The 24,469-nt window shown below is 39.3% G+C and overlaps 1 long non-coding RNA gene across 4 annotated transcripts; it reads right to left on the minus strand.

The window, feature by feature from the left end:
• Positions 1–368: 368 nt before the first annotated feature.
• LOC310848728 lies at positions 369–23,966 on the minus strand. 4 transcript variants are annotated; one of them, XR_014566552.1, is made up of 5 exons: positions 22,922–23,078; positions 20,744–20,923; positions 17,078–17,260; positions 7,579–7,633; positions 369–1,047 (listed from the first exon to the last, which is right to left on the minus strand). It is a non-coding gene; the product is annotated as an uncharacterized lncRNA (long non-coding RNA). The 4 variants fall into 4 exon arrangements; XR_014566553.1 differs by lacking the exons at positions 369–1,047; positions 22,922–23,078 and adding exons at positions 1,531–3,381; positions 23,853–23,966; XR_014566554.1 differs by lacking the exons at positions 369–1,047; positions 22,922–23,078 and adding exons at positions 1,531–3,381; positions 23,095–23,379.
• Positions 23,967–24,469: the final 503 nt, after the last annotated feature.

The following is a 24,469-nucleotide window of genomic DNA, read 5'->3' on the forward strand; positions in this document are numbered from 1 at the left end:
CCACCCCACCCTAGCCCTGGAATATCTAAGGGGTTAATAAAGCTCCCAATTGATTTCCCCATAATTCCTAAAATTTCACCACAATTCTTAAGATTCCTGTACATGTGGAATCCATTTCGTGCTCTTACACTGCAGGGGAGCCTTTTGATTTTGCAGGTGCATCTGCTAATGGAAGTAGAGAGAAGCAATTTTTTCCCCATGATTCCTCATTCAGCCCTCAGCCCACCACCATCAACATCTTCTACCTTGTTCTAGAATAACTTCTCTGGAGCTGATTGTGGGATTGCTGCAGACCACGTGGAGGAGGGTTTAGTCCACCTTCCTCTTCTGTTAGCAGATTCTGCATTTAGATCAAAAGTTCTTCTGATAGATTCCACCCACTGTGAGAACATTTTCCTTGCAATATACAGATACCACCTATATCTTCTTATCATTATGATGACCATTTTGCTGGTCTTTGTAATATGGTTGACAAACTCTCACAAAGACATTAAAGTATCAAGAGGGCTTAAGGTGGAAAAAAATGTGCCTTTTGGAAAACGTTTGATCACATGTCAAAGATACAAATATGATCATGCCCAGTCTCAACAACATTCCTACATTAGTATGTTTTAAACAAAGAAGATAGTTATTTACTTCAGGTAGCATGAATAAGGAAAACATAAGGAATTTCTCTATTTTTTTCCTCCAGATCGTAAAGTTTTTATTATGGCACGAATTAACAATAGTTTGTTAATATACAGTATATTGGGTTGTGACATTAAGATGTCCCAAATGAGGAAACTCCTCATGGTTTAATGAGATATTATTGGAATGGCTTCTCAGAACTATCTCCTTCCTTATAAACCCTCAGACCACCTCAAAAGTACAATTCAGACCCATGTGTGGTTCAGTCAATTAATTACATGCTTAATACACATGTAATGGTTGTTGCTATCTGTACATGGTTCCAAGCAGGCAAAATGGTACAGTTAACTCCAAAATGTGCAGTGGACCAGAATCCTCCCATGTATCAGGCCCCACATGGGATGGAACAAGGCGACATTGCTGCAATAAAACATTAGACAGTTAAATATGAATTTCTTGCAGTCAGAAGCATAATCAGATGGCTATGGACATTTGCAATACAAATGTACAAATTGTATTCATAAAACTGACACTGGAAACTTGTGAAACTTTGAACCTCAAAAAAAAATGTTTTGACGTGTTTTCTTGGGAACGGAACCAAACAGAAAAGAACACAGACAAAATAAGGAAGTGGCAAGAAAGGAGTCTCTTTTGATTTATTTGACTGGACTTAGAGCATAGAACCATGGTCATGTGTCTTATTTTACAGAGGATTGTTTGAGCGGGTCTTGCTCCAAGTCCAGTTGAACGATAAAAAAGGGACAGTGGAGGGTGCCTTGAAGTTGTCTATCACAGATAATACCTGAGCAGCAGCCTTCTAAGCCAACACTTCCCTGAGAAAAAGTGGTGGTCACCATTGTAATGGATGGGTCTCTCCCACAGAAGCGAGACAACTCCCACACAAATCACTCTGGGGCTCAGTCACTCAGCGTCTGCTTCCAAATTAGCTGTTGCCGAGTCTGAGTTCCGCCCCTTCCTCTTCCCACATTTAAGGCCCCACTTTCGCTTCCTTTCCTGTTCATGCCTCTCATTAATTCTTGCACACCTGAACATCATGGGATGGCCTATTTCTGGTGGCCCTCCCTCTGAGTCCGAGCTTAAACTGTCAGTCTGTGTCTTCTTCCTTGAACTCTACCCTTCCTTCTCCTTGTTCTCAGAGCTCAGGCTTCTACTGCAACTAGGCTGCTTTCCCCTCGTTCCACATTCCTGCCTAATTACCTCCTCCTGTCTCTCCACGCTCTCCCCCTCTGTCAGCAATGGGACACAACTGACATCCAACTTGAATGACTTTAAGACATAATTATGGCAAATTCATGGAGGATAAAGCCATCAACAGTTGCTGGCCATTACAGTCATACCTCATGTTATGTTTGCTTCATGTTACGTTCTTTCAGGATATGTCCCACAGCAACCCAGAAGTACCGGAAAGGGTTACTTCCAGATTTCGTCGCTCACGCATCTGCAGACGTGCAAAATTATGTCATGCACATGCACAGAAGCAGCAAATTGTAACCCACGCATGCGCAGACGTGCCACTGCAGGTTGCACTCTTTTCATGTTGCGAACGAGCCTCCGGAATAGATCCCGTTCACAACCAGAGGTACCACTGTACTACCTCTTGTGGGAGAGAATTTCATTGTTTAACTATGTGTGTTATGTAGTAGTCCTATACAGATGTAACAGTGTTGAAGTATGGGTAGCAAAATCACAGCTGAGAACCTCAAATCAAGTATATGACTGACACCCTTCTTTGGAAATTAAACCAATGTCCAGACTTTGACGTAAATGGAGTCTCTCCTTCACTAAATATCTTATGTGACCAACATTAGCCAATCATATGAGAACTGCTAGAGAACTCTCTAGAATTCGGTTACCAACCAATCAAATTCATACACATAGTAATGTATGAAAGCATTTATCATTTCAGTGAATTAAATTACTATACTTTTTGTACAGTCTGTTGCTGTTGTAAAGAGAATCACCAACCCCACTTTCAAGCCTTTCCCTCAGTATGCCATGTTCTGAAGCCTCAAAACAGGTATATGTATGTTTACTTCATTCTGTCATCACCTTATTACATATATACCATCACTGCAAATCTATACAACCAATAAATCTTTCAGAAGTTGCACCAATATAGGAAAAGCTCTCTAATAACTGCCTAAATATTGACAGCCATTAAGAGAGCCACAGCACAGTTAAAAATCGTTCAGTGTTCCTGGAATATATTTTCCCCTCTCGGTATCCGCTCAATTCTTTTGTCATCTGTTTCTGCCATATTTTGGCTTTAGTATTGCTGTTAATTAGAGGTGACTATAGTTTGATTAATTGCTAACATGTGTCACATATGCACAATATGAAGAGCTGCAGTCTAATTTTTTCCACTCACTGCATGCCTGAATTCAATGGATTTAAGCCAAACATTTCTTTTTAATGACTAAAGAACCTAATCTTATCACAGCGAACAATGTGGATGTAATCAAAATAAGACACTCTAATCCATTCAAAGTGTTAAAAGTTCACAGAAGTATGCAATAACCATGGGCCACATTTCACAATTGCAAGCTGGATCACAAGGGTAGCAATAGAGGCCATCTGAGTGCCCTTCTTCCTCTGTTTAAGACTCTGTGCATTTGCTTCCAAGTTTGCGCTTAGCTTTTTTCAGCCTCATGACTTGCTTCTCCGTGCTCCACGGAGTTTTGATTCCACGTGCAACAGCTCTTGGCGAGCCTTCATAAAGCTCACAGTGAATACCTATAAGAACACATACAGTGACCATTCACTCTGCACAGTGGTTTATATAGGTGTCATCCTCTATACAAAGCTGTGGTTTCTTGGTTTTACTTGCAATGCCCTCTCTCATCTGCACCTTTGTTCTACACAAACCAATTTACTGTCACTGCTGCTGCAAAGACCTGGGCTAATGTGAGGGACAACTAAGCATGGGATATTTTTCTTTTTTTTTACCTGTTAAATTTATATCCAATCTTCCTCCCAAAAGAGCCCAGGGCAGCAACAATTTATTTAATAATAATAAAAATGCTATTAAAACCAGTTCTTCTTCAACCAGACTTTTGGCTGATTGATATCCAATGCCCCTTTAAATGTGCTATGGAATGGGGGATTATTAGGTTGTCTTTGTTCTTCTTTGTATTATGTATTTTTTAATATATTGTAATTTTATGTTGTGAACCGCCTTGATATCTACGGGTGTAGGCTGGAATATAAATTTAATAAAAACAAATAAATGATGTGACCAAACAACGGGGGGATTCAACATTGTGCTCTTTTGATTGTTCCATTAGTGTAAGCGTTTCTGCTCGCTAGACAAAATGATTCCTCTTCTCCTCACCCACATGAACTTTTCAAGGCCTTCTCCTGACCCTGGATTTGGGTGAGGTGTCAGGGTGGAGAAGCCCTGTTGTGCTAAAGGAATGCCTAGCACTGGGTTCCACTAGCATGCCACATTAGTTGAACCTGGGCCAATGTTTCTGTACAGGCCTGCTGAAATGGGAAAATGCTTGGTAGGCATCTAAAGGAGTAAAGTAAAGTAAAGGTAAAGGGACCCCTGACCATTAGGTCTAGTCATGGCCAACTCTGGGGTTGTGGCGCTCATCTCGCTTTACTGGCCGAGGGAGCCAACGTACAGCTTCTGGGTCATGTGGACAGCATGACTAAGCCGCTTCTGGCAAACCAGAGCAGCTCACGGAAACACCGTTTACCTTCCCACCGGAGCAGTACCTATTTATCCACTTGCACTTTGACGAACTGCTAGTTTGGCAGGAGCAGGACCGAGCAACGGGAGCTCACCCCGTTTCGAGGATTCAAACCGCCAACCTTCTGATCAGCAAGCCCTAGGCTCTGTGGTTTAATCCACAGCGCCACCCAAGTCCCTTCGTCTAAAGGAGTACAGTAATGTAAATCATGGCACATGCCTAATGTCAATAGGCAGGGAGTTCCAAAGGAACACTAAGGGAATGGTTCCTAACAAATGTGGAACAGACATTTTGTGGCACTTGCAGAAATGCAAGTTTTACAGACCAAAGTGACCAAACCAGCAGTTATGCATTGACCTATCGGTCCCTCTAATAGCCATGCATGCTATGGTGAAAAGGAAATGACTCTTTGGTGGATGCTGGATGGGCACACACTCTCTATGCTACAATAGATTGTAGTGGGTTTTGTGGATTTGAATATAAACCAAAAAGAGAACCAAAGTTCTCACAGCACTGGAATTAATGTGTTTTGTTTCAACACACACAAGTGTAGACTGTTGTAAATAAGATCTGTACTAGAAAAGTTACACTCCGAGAAAAACAAGAATAGTATTTCCATTTTCTGGTTCTGGCTTTTTTTAAAAAATGTACGGCTTTTATATTATACAGCCCCTGGTAGTAAGTGAAATATAATTCTAATTAATTTTTCCTACGGCTGTATACAAATCAATAATTGTAAGCATCCCAAAGGAAAAAGCACGCTACATGGTCCTCCAGGTTCCTAATGAATGCAAATAAGCTGACCTTTTTCTGACAACTATGAATATTGTTTCACAATTTTACCACTAAAATTGCTGTAATCAGCAATTCATGCTGCAAATCTGGAGCCAATAATAGTTCTAAATAACTATTCATTGTAGCAAAGCAGGATGTGAATTGCCCCTCAACTGTTCCAAACTTCATGGAGTTGGGGTGCACAACTGAAATAACTCTGAGGGCTACTTTCACGTGTCTATTAACTCAAGAGAGAGGGAAAGCATTTTGTTACAATTTAAACCAGCCACATGGAGGAGCCTTTGCACAGCAGAGGGAGAAACTGCATCTCAGTGGCAGCCCATCTGCTTTCTATGTAAAAGGTCCCAGGTTCAATCCGTAACTTCTCCAGGTAGGGCTGGGAAATGACTGGTGTCTTAAACCCTAGACTCTGTGACTGGCCAATGTTGTCAGTGCTGAGCTAGGTGGACCAATGACCTGATTTGACAGAAGGCAGCTTCCTATGTTCCTGTTTCTACAGCTGGCTCTTCCTTCAGACCTTCACTCAATGCATGAAGGGGTGAGACCAGGAAGGTGGGCATAACAATAGGGTGGCACCCCTGCTTCCCCCTTAATCATGTGGAGCCCCTTCATGGAATTAATGGGGTTTAGTTAAACCAGGATTCAAAAGAACTGGGGTGTGGAACAGAATGAGCCATGGAACTATAGTGAATGGGCTGTGCGTAGTCATCCCTATATTTCCCATCTTCCCATCTGTTTTGTTTTGGTTTTTCTGAGGATCTTTTGGTGCTATCAACCATGGTATCCTGTAGGATTGCTCTGTGGTGTAGAAGCTGGTGGCATGGAGATATGCTGGCTTCACTCCTACCTACTAAACTAATACTGGACAACATCCCTGGAGGACTTCTGCTTCGCCCCACGGCATCTATAGTATGAAGATCTGCCAATCCATATTGTCCTTTATGCTCTTTAACATCTACCTGAAGCCGCTGACGAGTGGCATATAGATGTCATCAATGTGCTGATGACACTCAACTTTTTTTCCTCTTTGTGACCTGAATCAGGTGAGGCTATCTAGGTGAAAAACTGGCGCTTGGATTTGGTAATGGGCGTGGGAAAGTTCAGTAAACTGAAGCTGAAACCCAACAAAAACACAGATACCATATCCAGGACTTAGGGGCCCAATCTGTTCTAGATACGGTTGTACTCCTCTTGATGGAGCAGGTCTGTGTCTTACTCCTGCTATTACTGGTTTCACCCTTGTCACTGGAAGCCCAAGTGGCTTCATTGGTGCAGAGTCCCTTTTTCAGTTCCAGCTGGTTCACCAGCTGCAGCCACTTCTGATAGGGCCTTCTCAGTAGTGGTGCCCGCCCTGTGGAACACGCTTCCACCAGATGTCAAAGGAAAAAACAACTACCAGACTTTTAGGAGACATCTGAAGGCAACCCTGTTTAGGGAAGCTTTTAATAACTGAAGGACTATTGTATTTTAATATTTTGTTGGAAGCCGCCCAGCGTGGCTGGGGAAACCCAGCCAGATCGGCAGGGTATAAAATTATTATTATTATTATTATTATTATTATTATTATTATTATTATTATTAAGATAGGCTTTCCATACTTTCCATTTATAGTCATATAATTGTCCCCCCCCCCCCGAGTTTTGGGCATGCTGCCACATACCATGTTCTGGAATAATGTACTTTGTGTCTGCAGCAAAAACAACAACAACAACAACAACCCTGACTTTTGTGAAATATCCAGAATGGATCCCAATATTTTCATTCTGGTGGCATGTGTACAAGCAACATCCTAGCTTCTGTGTAGAGAGGAAAGGATGGGCAACTGTGGCTTGGGAGACATCTGTTTTGAACAACTTCCCTCTGTCCATTTGCAAGCTCAGTTTAGTGGAGAGATGTGGCAGGCAGAGATGATGGCCCTGATTCAAATGGCAGCAAGCATTAGCTGCGGACAAAATTTCATCACAATAGCCAGGTTCTTCATAGCTGCGTCAGACACCTAGTTCCCCTTATAACCTTCTATACCTCAGGAAGATTTGAATTCCAGAACACTAGGCATGGAACACAAAAAAGACACAAATGCTCATAACTCTCACATTTATGAACTGGAGGAACACGAGGGTACATAAAGGGTATGACTACAGCTATGGAGGTGTCCTCAGTTTAGACGCAACCTGCCATTAGTGTGGTAAGGAAAACTCACTTTTTAATAATAGCTATTTGTGACCAAACGCATGGACAATCAGCTACAAATGCACTTTTTAAAAGCTTGAATCAAACAGCAACTATACCACCATAATTGGTACGTGCAGAAAGTCCCATAAATTCTAGTCCAATAGTGCTCTCCACCTCCATTTAGAGTCAGATTGCAGTATTGGTTTGAGTGGCAAGCCCAAATCCCTGCCTGATAGCATTTGACAAGTCATTCCTCAGCCTAACCTACCTCACAGGATTGTTGTGAGAACGCAACGAGGCTGATGTATGGTGCTCCAAACTCCCTAATAAAAGAGAGGGATGCAAATGTGATTGATTAAAAAAATCGATGAGAGTTTTGTGATTGATTTGCATAGAAGTGGATTGTACTATAATTGTCATACATTTCAATCAGCAATATTAAGTAACCAGCATGTTATTTTAAACGGTCCTTTGTATTTAACAGGCAATTTTCTGCATGCAGTTAGCCTGGGAGCAGTCTGGAATAATGCAACAGAGCTTTGATTGAATCAAGCAGGTATTGCTTCGTATACCAAGGAGAAGCTTTCTGCAATATAATACATAGGGGTTTTTCTCCAAAAAGCAGTACAAACTATGTGGCACAGTACAAACTTGTAAATGTACCATAGCAACAAAACAAAAGAAAGGCTAAAGAAATAAAGATGAAATAAAAGCCTAATAATACACATCTAAGAGTTTAGCACACAAAAGCTGTCTGGTAAACTGGAGAGAACATATACCATTCTGCACAAAAGGCTCACACTGAATTAGACATTCAAAAAAGATTTTTTTTTAAAAGATGATATAGATTTCATTATAATACTGTAAACAGTTTCCCTGTTGTTTATGAAAGTTGTTGTTTTGTTATAGAGCAGCATCACATTCTCAAAGTTTCCTTGAGACAGATTGGGCTACCCTACTGAAGCGTACTGGATCAATGAAAACAAAAGAGAAATTTGACTAATGCCTACTGTGCATATGACACATATGATGTTCTAAACTGATCTAAACAATCTTTTCTTGATGACATCTCAAAAGATACCTCAACTCTCTAATACTTGTAATTCTTTCATGTTCTGAATGAATCCCTACTACATCTCACTCAATATTGATCTTTAAGCCATGTCTCCCAATCCTTTTCCCTGTGTGGTCACTGAACAGTATAAAAGTTCAATAGGAAGATCAGCTGCTCATCCACTTTTTGCTAAAGCAATTTGTATTATGGATTTACTTTAGCAGTCTACAGTGGCAGTTGCTGTTTTTACTATTTAAATGCTTTGATTATCTGACCTTACTTACTTTATCTTTTTAAGCGCTGTGCATGAGCTTTAAAAGTTGATCAATAATGAGGGATTCCTCCACCACATTATGCAGAAATCAATCCCGTTTTGGGCTATTTGTATTTCACTCTTACGAGTCCATCTGTCTAGGTTAATTTTATATTTTCTTTCTTTCTTTCTTTCTTTCTTTCTTTCTTAAATAATTTGGACCGGTCTTTGCAAATAGACATTCCTGGGTCTCAACGGAATCCAGGAACTATGATTTGTAGTAAGTGTATCAATGGAAGAAGCCTTTCAGGAAAGTTGTGGAATCATTTCCTGTACAGGATTTTAAGATAAGACAAGATGAGCATCTGGTTGGTATGGCCTAAGTCAAGGGATTCCTGCTGCCACTGCAAGCTGTACTAAAAGACTCCAAAGATTCCTTTCAACTTTATCATTTTGTTGCATCTGGAAGTATTTTGGAGGACAGTGGGGTGTTTTTTTTAACAGAAATCTAGCATTTAGAAATAGTAAAGATTTTACTGAGTTTTATCACTGTAAATGGTAGTTGTACAATCATTTACAATTAAAGCTCTGTACTTTGGCATCTTTCCCAAACAAACGCAGATGTGATGCTGTTAAGAAAACAGCAGCCATGGGGATTGAGACCATGGTGTGTGGGAAGGGGGATTTTACCCTTTGTCCTGGTGTGGTTCCAACTTAGATTGCCCAGCTTCTATTTGCAATGGGACCTTTCCTGCAAATAAATGCAAGTAGCAGAGGGGGGAGGGGGGTCCAAGGGGATGTAGCCCCCACCCATGCCATGATCCCAATTCAGACACACACACCCCATACAGCTGCTATTTATTCTAGGAAAAATAATGCAATTAATGACAAGGAATAATTGCATGTCTATTTTGGTCCACAGTGATATATGCAAAACAAAAAGATTGCATTCAAAATGTGATTGGTAACTTTCCACAAATATGTGATTGCATACTGTACTAATATTCAGAGCTCTTTTGTTTTCAAACCCCTCAGTATTCTTCCTTTCCCAATCTACTCAGACCTCTCCCATTGCTTCAAGCCACCATCAGTTCCCTCTTGGTGTCTCTCCCTTCTTGCTCCTATGCCACAGACACTGTAGGGCTTGCTCTTTTGCTACCCTACCCTACCCTGACTTCATACAAATCCAGAATTCTGATGTGTCAGTACAAATCATCCAAAAGGGGCTGCACTCTGACTTCGTTCAAATCCATGATGGTGATGTGGTGCTACCGATCCTCCACTGGGGGGTTGTGTGATGACTATCTAGTGCAAATATAGTATGCAGAGAGAAACAAAATGAAATCTATGAAAGAGAGGAACTTTTCACAGAACCAGTGCTGCAGATAAATAGCCAAGCCCAAGGAATTGTTAGATAGGCTCTTTTTCTTGCTTTAAGGATGGGAGAAAGGAACAACACCTTTATGTTGCCTTCAGAGGTGTGTATGGAAGAGTATCTTCCCATTCCGGGAAACTGTGCACTACTTCTAAAACCCATCTCTGCTATTTAAGAAAGAATGAGATGGAATTTTCATAGCAGTGTGCATAAGAGAAATTCCTTGCTCACTTCCTTGCAAGCTGGGCAGGGAATCAGATCTATGGACACTTCTACCTCTCATGTTACATCTTATGACTCCTGCCCTGTTCTCTAGGCAGAAGTAGGTAGCCCATGTAGCATAGGGGGAAATGCCAGGAAGGGGGGGGGATACTGCCATATTGCCCAAAATTGAAAAACTTTGGCCCCATAGGGGAAGCCAACATTCTTTGGTTTAATTGACTGCATCTTGATTATGTAGGTGATTTTTCTTCATAGCCATCACTATCATGCTCACAAAAATTGCATTCTTATTTTAAGTGATCTCTGCCATGGTAGTTAAATTAAACTTTCACATTCAGATCTGATATTCTTTTCCTTATTTAGGGGCTGGGGATAAACTGGAGTTGCCCATCTTTATCATGCTTCCCTCAAAAGCTTCCAAATTGTTGTTGTTTAGTCGTTCAGTTGTGTCTGACTCTTTGTGACCCCATGGACCAGAGCATGCCAGGCACTCCTGTCTTCCACTGTCTCCCGCAGTTTGGTCAAACTCATGCTGGTAGCTTTGAGAACACTGTCCAACCATCTCATCCTCTGTCGTCCCCTTCTCCTTGTGCCCTCAATCTTTCCCAACATCAGGGTCTTTTCCAGGGAGTCTTCTCTTCTCATGAGGTGGCCAAAGTATTGGAGACTCAGCTTCAGGATCTGTCCTTCCAGTGAGCACTCAGGGCTGATTTCCTTCAGAATGGAGAGGTTTGATCTTCTTGCAGTCCATGGAACTCTCAAGAGTCTCCTCCAGCACCATAATTCAAAAGCATCAATTCTTTGGTGATCAACCTTCTTTATGGTCCAGCTCTCACTTCCAAGCTTCCAAATACATCTTGCTAACAACAGATGGCTTCACCAGATTGACCTTGTTCTGATCCTTGCAGTTTTTGCTCTTGTTCTATGGGTGCTAGTGCTAATATTTAAACTGCCCAGTTTTATCCGCAATTTAAAGGGAAAGCATTTATTCCACATTAGGTTAGGCAAAAGGCAAAGTCAGCCAAGTATATTGTGCATGATGTAATTTAATTGATGTAACCACATGATGTAATTCTTATAGCTTGTTCTTCGTTCTAAGCAAAATATAATGGGAACAGATGCTAAAGTAAAGTTTTGCTGATGGAAATATAGGCATGCAAATTAATATGTATATAATTTATAATCATGGAGCTGATTCCATGATTGCATCAGTTAAGACAGCTCTGTTTAAAGGGATTCGTATTGTTTAATGATGGGGTCTCTGTATCATTATGTAACCCAAATGACAAAAAAAGCTGTCTGAAATTAATTTAAGATGGGTTCTGCCTCAAACGTGTTGAACACAAACCACAGATTGAATTGTCTTTGTATTTTTGGATCTGCTGTAAGTTCCCTCAGATTCATTCCTTCATATATGTATTTGTTACACAAAATATCAATTTGTCTCATGAGATTATAATTCTTCAATTGCATGTGATCTGAGCATAAATTCAAGCTTTTTAGACTGTTGGTGTTCAAAGTGATACTGGAGAAGATTACAGGTGATAGTTTGGGACAAAAGGATGACAATATCAGGAGAATCAGATTTCATGAGCATATATAAGGATGAAAAATATTAGGAGAATGCATAATAACATTGTAACCATGAAAACAGTTTTTTTAAAAAATGCTGCATGCTGATTTGATAAAAGTATGATGGATTTCATTATGGCCACTGGAGAAAGATCCTGTCTTGTCTTTGTAGCTCCAGTGTGAAACTCAAATGTTGCTTCTGTGAAATTTCAGCAGCTGCTCTACTTCACTCTCTAACATTTTGCTGCTGCTAATTCCTAAATATGGCAAAGGAAAGACAGTTTGTTTCCCCCTCCCTCATAAAACGATAACAATTCATTATATAATAACTAAGGCAATACCAACAAAAGGGGAATGGGATTTTATGGGCAGCACATAAGGAACATTTTCAAAAGCTAGCACACAATACACTAAATAATAAAGAATTTTTTTGGGCTTTTATTTTTTCAAAACTCAGTTCCTTGAAAGCTGAACAACCAGTGTTATGGGGGATTAAAGAATTTGGCATATAAAAGACCTGTTAAAAATAGCTGCTAAAGATCGAAAACAGCTTTCCCCAGAGGCCACGTTTTACATTTTTCAATGTCTAGCTCCTTTAAAAAATAATAATAATAATAAAAGGTGATGAAGAACAAAGCCAAACTCTAGTGGGGCAATTCACTTTCTATGCAAAACTTTTTTGCTTGCAGTTATTGATTGAAGCCAAAAGCAGCCATACGTAGATCAAGATAGGAGCTACAATAAACTGGTTAGTTGATGAAATTGTTGTGTCTAAAAATCATATGTTCCTTATCTGATATTTCCCTTTAGATGTAGAAAATTTGGGGGGGTGTTATCAGGACGCTCTGCATAAAGTGTACGTATCACTACATGCCCAGCCCTGAAAGAGAAAAGTCCATACTTTATTCCTCAAGTGGGTAAATGTTAAGAGAGAAGAATCCAAGTTTCATGATGCAGCAGCACAAAGCTGGGAAGTGAAAATTATGTTGCAGCAGAGTCTTGAAAATATGACTGTAAAAGTTAATCAATAAAATGTCTATTCCTGTCTATTCACTAGGGGCCCCAGCTGCATAGCTTCACACAATCGATACTACAAATTATTACGATTTCCAGGTTCCCACTGGACATTCTGAACAAATCTTTCAAGTGTAACAGGCTTACATAGTGGGGTTGTTGTAGCTGAGCTTGCCCCCCCCCTTTCAAACTTTACATGTAGCTCGTCCAGAATAAGTGGTAATAAAAATCTTAAAGCCTGTGAATTTTCTACAGCTGTTAAATATTTGCTTTCTGGCCTACCTATGCCTTGTTGGGTGTTTTCTTCATTTCATGCTACATCAAATAAGGTAAAGCATTACTTTGTACTCATGTTAGGAACTCGCATTGTGGTAACAATAGAGGAGATAACTTTGCACATGTTGCTTTTGCACATGTACAAACATGCCACACAATTTGAAATAGATTGCTGAACGGAAAACAAAATGGAATAACTTCTCACCTACCTGTCCTCTGCAATCTCCATATTTTTTCTGCAGACCCCACCCTCCCTGAACTTGCCCGTTCACCATACTGAAAACCAAGTTCTTAGTGAGTTTCAGTGTTGGCACAAAGCTCATTTAAGTTGCTGCAGTTAGTTAGGGCTGCTAAAACCAGTGTTGCCATTTTCCCAGGACATTACCCTGACTTGCAAGGATCCCCCATCCATGCTCATAGCATGTCCTTGGCTTCTGTACATCTTCTTAGCAATGAAGGAGGTTGGAGAGGAAGCTTTCTTCCAGCTAGGGTGTGCCCACCTCTTCTGCTGTAGAAATGGCCCTTTATAATCTCACTGCATGGATATGGGGAATAGCTCCTCTCTAGCAGTTGCTCAGACAGTGAACCTGATACTCCCATAGACATTGCAAATGCATAGAGCTTTGGGATGAGAGAAATGTGGGAGCATGAGCTTTGCTTCATGACTAGCTGCTACAGGGAAAAGGTTTCTCTTTCTTGTTGCAGCTACAATGTAGTGAGATTATGGGTCAATTTAAATCAGGGGTGAATCCAAAAGTGTCTTCCAATTTGGGAGGTCATTTTGCTACATACTCTCTGTGTGTGTGTGTGTGTGTGTGTGTGTGTGTGAGAGAGAGAGAGAGAGAGAGAGAGAGAGATCTCCAAGAGTTCTTAGAAAATTCTCTTTTGAGAAAAAGCTCACTTAATATTAGTTTTCAACTCATATTGGTGGGTAAAGGACGGAATGGGCTAAAAGGACTAGAGGGAGTTGCTTGCTAGAACAAAATATCAATAAATATAAAGCCTGTATCTACATGAATGGCAAAACTGGGGAGGTCATTCTTTTGCAGAAACACGAATTTTACCATCAGTTCAGAAAGAGCTCAGAAATGAAAAATTTCACAGAAAATTATTTTTGTGAGAATTATTTTTGGCTCTCAGCCTTAATTCAAATATTATAGCCTTAACAGCCTCAAGTATAGTAATGAAAGATAGTAATGAAATAAATTCTCCTGGCTTTCATGTGGTAGGTAGTAACACTTGAAATCCATTCATCATATGGCTTGCGCTAGCCATATGGAGAGTCTACGTGCCAACAGCATGCATTTCAGGCTGCATAGGTACTGGTGTAGAAACTTCCAAAATGACTAGAGAGATCAATTTGGTGAATAACTTTCAGATGCTCTAGGTTATGCAAATACTATCATGAACCAGTGTTTCAGGTAATGTCTTCATGGTGGTTATAATGCTTTGAATCAGCCTCATCAAACAGTGGAAAGACGACAGCCAAGTGGTACAGTATCTGCTTTTCATGTGGAAGGTCTCAGGTTCATTTCCTGGCATGTTCAGGAATATCCTCTGGCTGGGAATGTCCCCTGCCTGAAACCCTGGAGAGCCACTGTTGGTCCGTGCAGACAATAGTAAGCTAGATGGACCAGCTTAGTAAAAGGCAGCTTCCTATGCCCACCACAGGATGTGATCTGAAATCAAATTAGTGCCTCCATGGTTTTTGAAATGACTACTCACTGGGTGAATATAAGCAAGCATTTACTTACCGAGATGTACATACAAACATGTGGAAAGTCGTTTGTCTGTAGCATGCTGCCCAGTCAGAAGATATATTTTTTTCTGTGGAAGTGCAGCAGTGGTAGAATTCTCTGAAGCAATTTACAGGGCAGTCCTTGTGGCCAGCTTACCAGCTGTTTACCTGAACACCATAGCAATTTCCCACTTGGTCAATGTTTGTCTATATCCACTTGCCATGGCAAAGGGACCACAGCCCACCAACTGCATTACTACTGCCTGCATAAGGCAGCCATGTGCTAGTGCTTCTAAAGTCCGGGTTTTTGCACCAGTGCTTAAGCCTGAAACAAGGTGTTGCTAAACACACATGCAAATGAGATTCAGCCAAAGTTGAACAAGCTCTCTACACAATCTCTTAATTTGGCAAAGAGAAGGACTGACCAATAAAGTTCAATGTCAAGTCCACATTTGCAACTTTAGAATTATGACTAAATAGATACCTTTAGTTCTTAAATGGGTATGAATCAGTTTAATTGTTTAGTTTATTTTAGATTAAACTGGGTGCTTCTAATATGAAATGTCACATTATAAAGTTTTGTTCTACTCGGAACTTCAGTTTCACAAATGAAGACTGGTCTTCTTAAAGGGAAACTGAAAAGAGCAAAGTGGCATAAAGGGAACAATGCCACAACTCAGAACTAAGCTGAAGGTTCATGCAGAAAAGTGGGGTGCACTGCCTGGTTTGGTAGTAATTGTTCACAGCCTTTCCAGTAAATGAACAACTTATACCTTTCTAGTAACATTTCCCCCGGATATGGAAGCTTTGAGTAACGTGGTGGATAGATTTACCTGTTTTGTCAAGTTCAGGGGTATCTTTGTTTTCCACTCGTAACATAGAATTAGAAAAGTACAAGTGGATTGTTGGATATTTTTAGTTTTTCTCACACAGGATGCAAGGATACAAAGTCACCTTACATAAGAAGCAAAAGAAAGAGGCAATATAAGTGGTCTTACCTTGTGGACCTATGGGCCCCCAATAATCCACAATAATGCCATCGCAACTATTGCAAAGTTATACCTGCCAAACATACTTCTAATGCTTGCAAATTTACCTTTAGATGTGGCTGACATGGTCCCTTTAGGATTCCAGGATCTCCTCATAACATTGTTATATTAAGTGACAAAAATGTTTCTTTTTCTTACGCACGTAGAAGAGTGTGTGGCAAAGCAATTGTTTGGGATTCTAAGGGCCCCTGCCAGTCTCATCTACAGGTAAATTCCAAACAAACAATCATAACCTTGCTAGGCATAGCACTCCATAATAGCTGTGTGACAAAGTTTCATCATTTGACATTGCGGTCGAATCAGAGATGTAGATATCTCGGGAGAAAGCTCCAAACCTCGCTGCAACTTTCGTATTAATAAAAACCTCTTTGTGATTAAGCCATCACTTCAGGAAACGTATCATAGAACTTTTGAAGTTCACATTTAATTTGTGATATCGAAGAAAAAAAGACCCAGCCTGAGAAAGCTACCTAAATTGAATGCACAATGTAACAAATTCAGCAAGAAGAATGCATTATTCAGAGTATTTACATATAGTGAAAGAGACAAAGGCATTTAGCTGAGATGAATACCTTTCATAACATTCGCTTGAAAACTGAACAATGAATCAATTTATGATTCATAAACATGAAAAAACTCTTTGAAAGTTTTAGCATTTCCCTTAAAGGGAGAGAGAGAGAGAGAGAGAGAGAGAGACCTGAGAGAGACCTATTAGGATTAGGATTTGAGTTCATTTTAGCAACTTCATATGTTACTCGTTACTCAGACTAGAAGCTCAAACTCTTAAGTTTGCTTTAATTTGGGAGCGTCTTGCTTTGAGGCAGCTTCTTGAACCAAAAAAGACAGACAATAAGAGCCATATGTAACCTTCAGACCCCCAAAAAGAGAGGAAGATGAGAATGCCACTGGCAGATAGACAATAAAGAAAACTATTTTCCCCCTCAACAGCAGATTTTCACGTTTTCAGAGGGGGGAAAGGGGGGCATTAAAAAGACTTCTGGTTAACACATTTTGGATGAAAAACTGAAAGGCTAGTTTTAAACGGAGTTTATCAATTACTTAATACTTGATTCAATCAATACATCAGTCAAAGACATTTACAAAACACACCACCAGAGCAAAACAAACCCTACAGCAGAGAGCTGAAAGAATTATTGCTGACTTCTGGCTCGCCTTCAACCCTTACTGAAACATCAAAACAAACAGTAACTCACTTGTAATCACTAATTTCTTCATGAGAATCTATAATGCGTTCGCTCAGTGGCTTCAGTTCTGTCTGTGATTTTCTACTGGTCGGGGCGAACTTGGTTCTGCTCTTTCCTCACTTAGCTGCTCTTGACTTGCTTTCAAGCTGGATTCCATTAGAAGTTTTTCATCCTGGCTGGCAAATTCTTGGGCTGGAAGATAATAAAAGCATCACAGTTTCAAAAGAAGCCAGCGACATACTTTTGTTGTTGTTTCATTTTACACTTACTAAACCTGTTGTAAATGAACTTGGAGAATGTGAGGGGGTTTTTTCTGGAAAAAAAAAACAATCTATTTCTGCTTGCAAGTATTAAACACAAACACAGACAGGGAGTGAGAGATGTTTCTAAAAACCTGTATATATCTTCAGATAAATATTAAATATGTGTAATACTTTCATCAGTCGCTAAATGCTCTTATATTCTGTAGCTGGGCTAACATCCATTGTTGTGTAGCAATTTTTTTCCAAAGCAGGTACAGTTTGTTTTAGACTTTCAGAATGAAATTTTGTTTGGTATTAACTGCCTCTCGTTTTTCAACAGATTAACACTCTACATCTTTAATATAATTAAGGTATAAACTGAAAACTTCTGCGTCACTAAATTCTTTCCATTGTAGAGTACCACTCGACTATATAAACAAAATCTTTTCCCAAGGTCATCCAAGAGATGGCACTCTTTCATTAGCCCAAAGAATCTAGGGCAGTGTGTTTCAAGCTTCCTTAGAAAAATAGGCATTTTAAGACAAAGACATTTTTCCTTTGTTCTTTTGTTGACCATATTCTAAGAAATATACATATATAGGTGTTCATTTAAATATTTGTCCTTTAGCACAGATATATAGCAGGGCGTGGGTTTTTAAAAAAAGGTTTTGGCAAATATACAGCCGCAGACATACAAATGTTTATTCAGTAATGCAGTCCAAGTTTAATGAGGTACAGCATTAAATTTCAGAATAAACATGTATCACTGAAGGGTGTTTTATTTCCAAACTGAAGCCTGTTAGTGAAGGTTGTGCACACAATTCAAACCTTAAAAGAAAGAAAGCAGAGGAGCCTTGCTGGGAAGGCATCACAATCAAAATTAAGAAGGTCACATATGCATAGATGGCAACGCTCTTCAAACCTCTCCCTTTTAATAACCCTGGTTTATGTTGGAAGAATGATGTGTAAATTAGGCTTCAATTAATTCAGAGCAAAGGGACTGGAGCCTTATAAAACCAATATTGTCATAACAAAAATTGGCACATTAGTCTTCTCAAATAGCCTACATTTATCTTACATATTTGAAATCAATCTTAGTTGCCCTGATGAGTTGAATCTAAATAAAAGTATTTCATTTAAAAATTATGAGCATTTGGGACATTCAGCAAATATATTTCCTAGCAGACTTACAGAAACCACAAGCATTGTTATTGACCTGGAACTCTTACATAATAAAAATGAAATGCTATTTTTTTACACACACACACACACACACACACACACACACACACACACACATATGGTCTTGTTTGAACAAGCATGAGTCTAAGCTTGTATGTTTGTATAGTGTGGGGAGAGTATTGAACATCTATATATTGCCAAAGTTCTGAACACATTTATAGATTTATTTTACAAATCGTAAGCATTTCTTCAGACTGCAGAGCAAGATTTCCAGGAAGCATTTGCTTACTGGTATTTAATAAAAGGACAGAAGGCCATACATAGAATATTTTTTGGTTCACAAAAAAAAGCTAATAAACTAGCCGGCGAGTATTTTCCTATAGAAAGAGTAGCTTGACTATATTGTTCAATAATAGTAAGCAATTTATTATATCATTTTGCGGGATCGGTCTCAGCACTAGAAATACCCCATGCCATAGAAGACTGTAAATGCAATCACTTCATCCTTCGCATAGCATAGCATAGCATAGCATAGATTGGCTTTAGCTTTGAAGTTTTTGTGTGCAAAATATAAAAATTTCGAAGACTTGAAACACGTGAATATGTCATTCACATGATTTAATGCAGACAGGCTCATACGCAGTCCTACTGAAAACCTGCAAATACAGACAGGCTAGACAAAAAATGCAAAGTTTTTCCAAAGTAGCCTATGTACGCTGCCTGCTGATTAGTTGTCCCAACATAAAGCCAATTTGAAGCACTGCCCACTCCTTCTCTCCCCACAGAACCGGTAAATATAAACGTCAAGGTATGTGTGCTTTCTGAAGGACCTGCCTGTTCAAACCGATAAAAGTCCATTTATGTTTCCCAATACTCTTAAGAATCTACTCTAATTCTCCATGTGCTGGTTGAAAAGGGTTAAATTATTTTAAGTTTACCTATGCCTTGGACTTGAGCCTCTGCTGATCCCAAGCCAGAGGCAGTAGCAGCTGCATGCTTTATTTACAATCCCTTTGTCAGACTTACAACTGCCTCGGGCTATAACATAGTGTACCTAATGTTCAAACTGGCAGGTAATCTTATGTCAAACATACTTCTTTGATTTAAAGTGATCAATAGATTCTTGTAAAGAGGTAATTTCTCTGATGTTTCCACCTTGCCTTTCTTACAGGTGATTCACAGAAAAGCCTGCTTATATGATGTACAAACAATAAACAGAAAGCTATAATCATGTTTTTTCAGATGTTTCCGGTGCCCAACGATTTTGGATCAATACCCTGTGTAATACAATTATCTGCAATGATCTGGTTGTATTGAAAAAGAATTTGCAGCAAACCTCTAGGGGGTTTTATCCAGAAACATGTGTCTGGCAATGTTGTGAATAGCGGAAGGGGAAAATTAAGGGTTTGACACAAGCTGTCCATTACGTTCCAAATGACTTCATTAATATTTTATTTGCTAAAAAATCATATCTTTCAAAAACTTTACTATAGGGGTGGATCCATAATGTTAAAGGATGATAATAAGGCTGTGTCCTTTCGGTATTGACTATCTCCTGAAAAACACCTTCTAACATATAAGCAGGATTCCGAGGATACAGGTACTAGGCGAAAGCTATAGAAATTATTGGCTGAGCCTGAATGCCTCTTTGAATGCCTGACAAAATGAAATGGGAAATATTGTGCAGGGGAGAGGAGGGGGGGGGAAGCTGGCTACAATGCATGTGAGAACAGCCCTTTGTCTTCAAGGTATTCAAACAATCCTTTTTTGCGCTGTACCATTTCTACATTGGGACTTCATCGTGTGACTTTATAAAGACTCCTAATTGTACTCTGCATATGGGGGGATGTGTGTGTGTGTGTGTGTACACGCACACACCTCAAATACATGCATGTGCCTTCTATCCAATTCACAATGTGTATAATCAGCAAGTGTGCAAAGCTCCCTAATGCAGAAATGATTCCCCCCCCCCACATTTTTCACACTCTCCAATGGCAAAGAGAAACAAAGGGACTCGGTTGTGTTTGTTTCTGTTTGATAAAGCTGCTCTCTCCAGCTCTAAATTCCCCCTAAAGCCGGACAGGGAACCTTTTGTGTTCATTTGATTACAGCAATCTTTTGTCCATATGATTGATATTTCTATTCTATTAGACTGTGCCAAATTCACAGTGCAGTAATATCACTATTTTTATACATTATTACCTCGTCCCTCTGCACTGCTTCCCTGAGCATCCTGCAGCTCGTGATTTACCTGCTGAATCCCAGTCCTAAATATGATGGCTTTCCTCGCCTTCAGATTCTTCCTTTCATTGCATTCTGGACACTTGCTTTCAGCTTCTTGACCAGACTGTCAAAGTGCTCCACCTTAGCCACTTCAGCTTTGATATCTCCCATTGCCTGCAGGAGAGCTGAAATCTTTTGCGTATTGCCTCTGAAAACAAACAAAAAAAACATTTCAATACCACCTTTCACAATGAACTTTAGCAACAAAAATACTGTATCCTGCTCTTTCAAGCTATAGGAAAAAGGAGATTATATATATCTATACACATTCACATACATATTCTCATTAGCAAAGAGGTCACGTCCTCCCATGTCCTATAAGATCAAAAAGTCATACACACTTTGCATTGTATTTTTTTTAAAAAAATAGGTGGAGGGGGGGAATGACAAATGGTTTTATTAAAATCAATTCATTAATTGTTCAAAGGAAAATGTTACACATAATTCTGGAGGGGGGGCCAAGAAAACAGTTACTTGATCTAAATGTGTCAGATAAGAGGATTTTTGTTTTGTTTTTTGTTTTTTTTAAGGGTTTGGTGAATAAAAAGAAAATGAACAGCTTGAAGCCAGCAACTGCAATTCAGCTGGTAGGAAGATAACTGAATGTGCAAAAAAACCACAAGAAAACCCACACCACAAGGATACAAAAAAACCAGACAAAATGCTACCACCCTCTCTTTCTGGTTAATTAAAGTGCTTCTCTAATTGTCAACAAAAATTTCAGTGTCAACATTATTTCAAGATGCAAAGTAAATTGTTTTAGACTGTTCACATGTGTATGTAAAATATATATAGTTAACTTACTGACTTTTGTTTTGTTATAGCTTTTTTAAAAAAATCCTCAACTTTAATTTAATTGCAATTTTTAAAATATATTTTCAACTTGTGTATCTCCCATTTACTTGTGAATATCCAAGTGCAAATGAATAAACAGTTCTGAATGATGCAGAAGTTCAGCCAATAAGTTTAACTTTTGTATTGCCCGGAACTGGGAATCCACAAGCATCTGTGCTTCGTTGGCATAGTGCCACACCTTGATTCTCTATCATGCTCCATCATGCTTCTTTTAATCTGAATATTTAGTACTCTTTCATGTCTTAATTACAGCAAATTGCACACAGTTGGCACCACTTCTTGAAATTAATCCCAGAGTACTTTGTTTCTGTCAAGCACAGTCAAAGCCTTGGAGAATAATAGTAAATGTTATTGCAGATCTAAATTTAAATGACTGTCTATGTATTTAACTTAAGCCTTTAATTATTCGTGCTGTACTGTTTTTGGTTCAAATGTTAAACATTCTTCATTGAGAAAGTAAAATTGCTTTAGACAGCTTAAAACCTGCAGATATGTTTGGCTGTGATGTTAACATGACAATAATTATTTGTATTAACTTATTTTTTCAGGTGTGTAAAACTTTAGGCAGTACATAATATCCTGTCATGCTTTCATTTAATTTCTCATCATCAGTGATTTTTTTAAATAATAAAAAATAGCTAAATGTTATTTTAAGAAGGGGAATACTTATTTTCTCCTGGATTTTAAAAACCATTTTCATTCTTATATAGGGAATGGCAAAATTATATTCCTTTACCTTGTGCCTTTCTATAAAATAGAGGTAGATTTCTGCACACAATCTACAAACATATAAGCTTTGTCACTGTAGTTTTGTAATCATTGTTAGAATAGCCACTTCAGTTTAACAAAACACAAATGTATAGCAGGGCCCCCAAAATTCCCCCACCTGCTTAACATAATGAAATCTTTCTGCAGCGTATTCCAGAAACCTCAACACTGAGATATCCCCGCTCCCCATAATGCAGATCTCCATCCAAAGTAATGCACCTATCTTTCCCTCTCCCATGTATGTTATACAGATAGCTTTCGCATGACTATAGCATTAAAAAAAACACAACTCCAGGCCTCTGCGCATTTTTATAGAAGGGAAAATGCCTCCAGCTCCGTCTCTGATATTGAGCATATTCACAGCGAAAATGGGAAATGCAGTTTCTAAAATCTCTACAGACATTTATACAGCTGTATTCATTTTATTTCATATCAACATGCTTTTTGGAAGGGATAGAATTGTTATCACAAATGCAAACATATCTTAAGTTTCAAGACCAACACCAAAGAAATGTGTACTTACAAAATTTGTGATAAAACAGGGTGGGTTTTTTCCTCCTTTCGAAATTCACCTCTCCCCCCCCCCCCAACACACATATATAGTGCTGCACATCACAGCTTCTCACACTCCCTTTTGCAATGTGATTTTTAAAAGAGATACCTGTTTTGCTCATTTTTATCATCGCAAGAGCGTACCTGATCTTTCTGACTACAAAGTTTCCAAGCATCTGCAAGGTCCCTTTCAAGCTGTGTTATCTGCTGTTCTAGCTGAGCAAGTACCATTTTGTGTTCCTGCTAGCAAGCTATTACATTCAGATGCAACAGCTGCAAAGGGATTTCCTAGATGTCCTATCTCAAGAACAGGTTTCCTTTGGTTCAGAGGTATATTAGCAGTTTCAGGGTTTTGTTCCTATAGATTCCGGTTCCTCTTCTTCCACTTGAGAAGCAGTATACTTAGTTTATTTTCCTCCCAAGCAACTTCTCTCTCTCTCTCTCTCTCTCTCTCTCTCTCTCTCTCTCTCCCCCCCCCCCTTGCATCTATAGGTACAGAAACTGTAGTGGATTATACCCCATTTTGTCAACTGTCTAAGAAACATGACTGGCAATGAATCTCATTAAGTTGAACAAGCAAGCATTACCTATCATGAGGCATAATTTTCCACACATAAAAAGTTGCTTTCTTGCAACTTTGATTCCAGAAATATATAGGCTTTGCATACTGGGCAGGGGACACTTCTGCTGAGTTTTTTTGGGCAGGGGGAGTCAATCGCATACTGGGAAGTTCAGGTTGCACAATTAGAGTTGACTTAATGGTCTTGGGCAGCAAACCCACTTCCCCAAAAGATCAGGCTTTTTACAAAAAGGAAAGTGATAGGAAAAGGGTCTGGAAAGTGCAGAATAACACTTGCATCAGATACGAATGAATGCTTAATAAATAGCCAACATCATCTTACCTCCCCACACACAAATTTGGATAAATCCTCAATGAAAAGATCATCAGGAAGTGACCTGGGAAAGGGCACTGGAAAATCCATCTGTCTTGGAAAAGAAAGCACTAGGTCAATTCAGATGTGATGCTCAAGTTCTGTGATATTTCAACTTTAAAGCAGTCATGGGGGAGGGCTCCAATTTAATGGAGTGGTTAGTTTAACCCTTCCCCCCAAATCTAAATCTGCAAACACACACACACATATCTGGAGTCTTCTTTCAAACCCAGAGTGTGACTATATCTAATAGGAGCTTCAGGGTTGAAGGAAACGGCACCAAGAGCTAGCATTAAAGAACCCCTTTGCCAACGTTGCTACTCCAAATTGGAATGTGACAACTGCTTGAAAGTGAGCCAAAAAAATAAACAAATCCCTTGTGAGATGGGTTGCTCTCAACCTGTATTCACTGAGTTACTGTGTGGATAGTTAATTTGTGTTTGATCCTTCCTTGTGCCTTCTCAAGGAATTTTAATTTTTGTATGCTTAGTAAACCTGGATAGCCATATATACAAAAAAAAATGCTAGGAAAGAATTTTCTTCTGCATCCAATTGAGATCAGGGTTGAACGTACAGTATTTTCATCA

Source organism: Podarcis gaigeae (assembly GCF_964106915.1).
Source record: "Podarcis gaigeae genome assembly, chromosome: 7".
Classification (NCBI taxonomy): Eukaryota; Metazoa; Chordata; class Lepidosauria; order Squamata; family Lacertidae; genus Podarcis; species Podarcis gaigeae.